This window comes from Rhinopithecus bieti, unplaced genomic scaffold, assembly GCF_001698545.2.
Source record: "Rhinopithecus bieti isolate Rb0 unplaced genomic scaffold, ASM169854v2 scaffold_28485, whole genome shotgun sequence".
Lineage (NCBI taxonomy): Eukaryota > Metazoa > Chordata > Mammalia > Primates > Cercopithecidae > Rhinopithecus > Rhinopithecus bieti.
In genome coordinates this window covers 148,165-154,343 of record NW_016812438.1, presented here as the reverse complement: position 1 = coordinate 154,343, position 6,179 = coordinate 148,165, and the positions used below count along the sequence as shown (strand labels likewise).

The following is a 6,179-nucleotide window of genomic DNA, read 5'->3' as shown; positions in this document are numbered from 1 at the left end:
TCCTACTTTAATTTAAAAATAATTCACATTTATTAGAGTGGATATAATATATTAGCAGAAAGGAAACTTAACATGAGGAAAACTCCTTAAGAATTATAAAGTATTATTCAATCACAAACCTAAATGACCTAAAAGGTGAAGTGCAGAGAAAGCAAAAGGCGGGTGACCTAGAAGGTAATATTACTTAAGGGAAATATTCCATCAATTTCTAGGTGCCCTTGAATGCTCACACTTTTATGTTTTTGCCGTGAGCAATAAGCTGGAGACTCTATTTTTTGTTCTTTCTATCAAAACAAGACTGATTTTCTATGTTATAATTCCCATTGCCTTAGAATTTCATTACCTGAGTTATAGTAGTTAAGCAAGTCTTTTAATTATAGCATAAAATGCTCTAGTTACAATAGCTTAGGGAATATATTAATCACTCACTGACATTTACATATTTAAATGTCTTGTACTCCACACACAATCCTAAAAAGAGAAAAGAGGTTCTTTAACATTTCTTAACTGAGTTACTTTAAATAAGATGATTTTAAGAGCAGTATCTGTTTATATCAAGCATCAAAACATATTGGTAGTGACAAGTTATATGTTCACTTTTATACGAATAAAGGTTAAATGTCAATTTTATTTTTTAGATTTAATAAGTAGATTTCAAGAATAAAAAATCATTTTTGAATAAAGTCACATATTTTAAAAGTCTACTTTATATCTCCACTGACAGTCTATATTTAAGTGAAGTAAATACTTAAATTTCATAATAAACAGACAATGCTTTACATTTGATTCTTAATTCTAATATAGTTAAAATTAAATGTAATATAAAAGTTGTGTAAATGTTTTTAAGTTTACATAATGAGGCAAATGAAATTGAGTACTGTGTATGCGTGTAAGTGTACACGTGTGTTTTGGTTGCTGTTTATTTTTGTTTTTCTTCAAAATCAATAGACAAATATCAAAGCTTTCAGATTCACTGATGTGGTAACATTTGATATTTCACTTCTATGCGTAAATAATTTGACTGCAAATTTATAAGTGTGTTTTATTCAAGGGTTTTCTGATCTTTAAAAAATTCTTGCTGGGCTACAAATACTGCCAGGCTTTGTTACATTTTTTTTTTTTTTGAGACAGATTCTTACTCTGTTGCCAGGCTAAAGTGCAGTGGCATGATTTGCATGATTTCAGCTCACTGCAACCTCCGCCTCCCGGGTTCAAGTGATTCTCCTGCCTCAGCCACCCGAGTAGATGGGACTATAGGCATGTGCCAGCACGTCCAGCTAATTTTTGTATTTTCAGTAGAGATTGAGTTTCACCATGTGGGCCAGGATGGTCTCGATCTCTTGACTTCATGATTCACCCGCCTTGGCCTCCCAAAGTGCTGGGATTACAGGTGTGAACCACCATGCCTGACCTGTCACAAGTTTTTAGTGTTCTATTTTAATACCAAAATCAGATAAATCCCAAGAGAAAGACATTTCATACGTGGTAGAGTTGTCAGAAGAAATGAGAGTCTTACAAATAACTCTTAAAATTTGAAGAAATAAAGACAAAATAGTCCTATGCAGTTTGACTTAAATATGTATTCTTAATAACAGCTACTATTGTGAAAACCAGAATATTGAAACATGTAGATAGGGATTTTCATTAGTGACTGACATAATACATTGTTATATTACTATTTTATTGTATCAGCCAACTAATATTGATTGAGTGCTTTGTATATCCTAAGCACTATGCTAAACACTGTACCAGTATTACCTGATATAATCATATAAATATTTATTATTTCACTTTGCATATGAAAAAAATTGAAGCACACATTAAGACACTCTTAAATCATACTTCTATTGATTATCAGCACCAGGATTTGAATTGAGGCACTCTGATCCAGAGAAGCTTTTGTTTCCATGAAGCTTATGTTGGGGAAAAATAATCAAATTGCCTGTACTCAATTGTATAAATATAGGTTAGTCATAGATGATTCCGGCTGATTCAACAGGAAAGAAATTTATTCAAAGGATATCACATAGTTTTCATAAAAGTTAAGCATACAGAGGAAAGAGGGCACCAGGGTAAGTGCAGACCAAAGTCCAAAACCACTGTAAAAGTGGCAGCAAGGAGAACAGCACACATTTGCTTGCTGTCACCCGCCACTAGATGCTTGTGCTTGGAGCCTTGAACTTGACTTACACTGCCACTGACATCAGCACCAGTGCTCTCTGTGTACTAGGAGGTGGACCTTGTGACCGTTGCTGAACTCAAAAGTCAGATGTCTCTGCTGTGAAATAGATACCTAACTAATACAAAAACTGCTTCCTCATTCATTCTCTTCCAAATCATATGTTTGTAGGGTGGCTAGAGTTTCTGTTTCTCCTTGGTTCAGGCAGAATTTATGAAGCTTGCTATTTATTGCCCTAAAATTAGAAGAATATTCATAAGGTATTGAATTGCCGTAAGATTGAACAAATCTACATTCAATTTCAAGGATTCAACATTGTTTTGTTTTCTTTTGGGATACCTCTGCAACAGTTCAAATCTTATTTCTACCCTTGGATGAACAGGTTTATAAATATTGCAGATTCTCCACTGACTGCTTTGATCCTATCTTATATATTTATGTATAGTACTTAGCATGTAATAAAAGATTACACTATAGAATCTCAAAATTAGCAATTATGAATTGAGATGGTGTTATACAGTACACTAATATCTAGTGACTTGATTATTCCAAGGAAAATATGTAGAGATATTAAGTGATATTTCTCTTTTAGACATACACATTTTTTAGCTTACAAACTGCTTTCGGCAGGCAACAGACTCTCAGAATCTGCTCCTACCAGGGTCCGACCATTTCCTCCCAGTTTTTAAAGAAACAAATTCAAGTAACATTGTAACCTCCAGAGGAAAGTTCAAGCTCTTTTACAATATTGTTTAAATAGTACCGCTGAGGAAGCTAAAGACAGAGAACTTAAATGCCTTGGCACTTAGTCAAGATTTACAATATACTCCTCTCTACTTAGGACCCACCAACAGGGGCTGCATTTGCATCAAAACCATGAAGGTGGCCCAGGTCACCACTGAGAAGTAGTACAAGCACTGAGGGAACGACTTCAACAAGAACAAGCAAGTGTGCAAGGAGATCCCAGCAGGAAGCCTCACAAGAAGATAGCATGCTACGTCTTGCTTTGGATGAAGCAGGTTGAGAGAGACCTAGTGACAGCTATCTCTATCAAGGTGCAGAAGGAGAGATCACTGAAGTAGATTTTCATGCCAAAAAAAAAAAAAAATGTTGAAGCCTTTGGACTTCAGCAGTCTGTCCAAATTGCAGGTCACTCAGCCTACAGTTGGGATGAATTTCAAAACACCAGTTGAAGCCAGTTGAATCTTTCTGCTATGCTGTAATATTTCCAGTAAACCTGGAACAACAACAACAACAGAAACAGAATGGAGGAGAAGAAGCCAAATCTCTTGGTTCACAGAGTGGCTCCTAATACCCCTTGCTGTCTGTCTCAGTGCCCAGTGGGAGGATAGTCAAAACAATATTCACACCTGTGATTCATCTCTCTACATGCAGTGAGTGTGAATCTTTATATACTGTATATTAAGGATCTGTCTTTACAGATAAAGACTAAAGCATTGAAGGAACTCCTTGTTTTGACTTATCAAAGTCCTTAAGAACATACTAGAAAATCATAGCCATTGTTTCCAATTTTAGTTTTATATTATCACTTGAAGTGTGATGAAATGTGGCTGATAGATAATAACTCACTGATACCCTACAGACAATTCCCATCTTAAAATGGACCCCTGAATTGAAGAATTAAATAAAATTGAGGGTTTTCCTTACATGTTTTGTTTAAAGAGCAAAGTAGAAACAACTGTTCATAAATCTTCACTGAGGACTCGCATGTGAAATAAGTACTCCTAAACATAAACAGTGACTTGTCAACCAGTTCCATAAATCATGAACAAAATATTTGTCCCAGAGAGACTATTTTTCCACCACATCTCTTATAATAAACATAGAGCCAGTTCAGTTAAAATAGTTTAAGGGTGGGCAGTTCAGGGCTTGCTGAGTGGCACTCAGTAAGAAAACCCAGCAGAACATTTATTTCTCTCTTTATTTAAGAGCATCAATGGCCTCGGCTGGCAGATCCCAGAACACTAAACAGACATTTGGTCTCCTATGACCTGCCAGTTTTCACAGTGGGTTCCGATGCTTTGGGTCAAACCAAAACAGACCTGTTCGAAAAATGTTGGTTGGAATAGGCTAACAATAAAACAGAATAAATGTAATTATTTGCCTCATTTTTCTAGGAATTAAGTAATTTTATTATAGCATTCTTGAGGGCTGGAAAATCTGAGTGTTAGGACACCAAATATCTCCAGAAAACAAGTTTTACATTTCTAATCCTGCATAATAAGCCCAGGGCCACTCCAGGCCTCATTAATAAAAACCTAATGGTAAAACAATAATGAAGAAATGCCAATGCCGCACAAATCTGTTGAGACAAAAATATTTCTCACCCCAGCAGGCTTGGTGCATTTGACACTTCATGAAATCAGCCAAAGTGGAACTAAGAACAGCTCCTGAAAGAAGACTATGACATCATCAGGTTGGGAGTCTCCAGGGACAGCGGACCCTTTGGAAAAGGACTGGGAAGTGCGAAATCTATCAGTCTTCGAAATGAAATTCTCTAGCTCCATAAATGCATTGCATATTTACAAGACACTAGGCCTACTCCTAAGGCAGCAAAATGTGGCAGCAGGCAAGCAGAGGGAAAAAAGATCACGAGGCATTTCAGAGTGCACTGTCTTTTCATACATTTCTCAATGCCGTATGTTTGCTTTTATTTTGGCCAAGCATAACAATCTGCTCAAAAAAAAAAAAAAAAAAAATCTGGAAAAAAAAAAGGGCCCTTTGCCAATATTATGTTTCTTTTGACAAGCCCTGAGATTTCTGAGGGGAATTCACATAAATGGGATCAAGTCATTCATTTATGTTGTGTGCAATTATAATTTAAAGATACATCCTTTGCAGAGAGCATGCTTTCCTAAGGGTAGGCACGTGCAGGACTAAGGGTAAAGCATTCTTCAAGATCAGTTAATCAAGAAAGGTGCTCTTTGCATTCTGAAATGCCCTTGTTGCAAATATTGGTTATATTGTTTAAATTTACACTTAATGGATACAACCTTTAACTTATAGATGAACAAACCCCACAAGAGCAAAAAATCAAAAGCCCTACCTATGATTTCATATTTTCTGTGTAATTGGACTAAAGGATTCCTGCTTGCTTTTGGGCATAAACAATTATGGAATATTTCCAAGTATTATTTAAAATGAGGACTAATCTACAAATTCTTAGCAATACTTCGGATAATTCTAAAATTCAGTTGGACATTGTCTAATTGTTTTTTATATACATCTTTGCTAGAATTTCAAATTTTAAGTACGTGAATTTGGTTAATTAGCTGTGCTGATCAATTCAAAAACATTACTTTCCTAAATTTTAGACTATGAAGGTCATATATTCAACAAATACACCTAACATACAATTATAGATTGTTTTTCATTACAATGTCTTCATCTTATCAGAATTGTCTTTTTGATTGCTTTTAGAAAACAGAGTTTTAATTCGTAATTACTCGATAATAAAATTGTGGGAACAATCCAGCATTAATTGTATGTGGCCGTTTTTACGTACATAAGGAGTCTTAAGCTTGGCCCCTTGAAATCTTTTGTACTTAGTTCCATGTCTAAAATTACTACTTTATATCTAAAGCATTTATGTTTTTCTATTCAATTTATATGATGCTAATTATGGCAATTATAACAAATATTAAAGATTTTGAAATAGAATATGTGAGTTGTTCACATACATAGAAATGAAAAGTTCATTTCATAAAGTAGGATGCTGTGTGAAAGACTGCTTTTGATTGAAAGATTACTAGATTAGTAGAGGGCAAGATTTCTTAGTCCCTAATCTAATCTTAATAGCCATGTGGTCACGTGTAAGTCAGTCAACCCATCTCATTCCCCTCATACTTTTTCATCTCTAAAATGAAAGTATAATTTCAGCTTTTCTTTTTCTTTCTTTTTTTTTTTGAGATGGTGTTTTGCTCTTGTCACCCAGGCTGGAGTGCAATGGCAAGATCTCGGCTTACTACAACCTTCGCTT

The 6,179-nt window shown here is 35.0% G+C and overlaps 1 long non-coding RNA gene across 1 annotated transcript in view; it reads left to right on the top strand.

Annotated features, from left to right (window-relative positions):
* The window catches only part of LOC108544987 (uncharacterized), a 28,133-nt gene extending 22,273 nt beyond the window's left edge, over positions 1-5,860 (top strand). The window contains exon 3 of the long non-coding RNA XR_001890001.1: positions 4,533-5,860. This is a non-coding gene — a long non-coding RNA (uncharacterized LOC108544987). The remainder of the gene's footprint in view (positions 1-4,532) is intronic.
* The last annotated feature ends 319 nt before the right edge of the window (positions 5,861-6,179 follow it).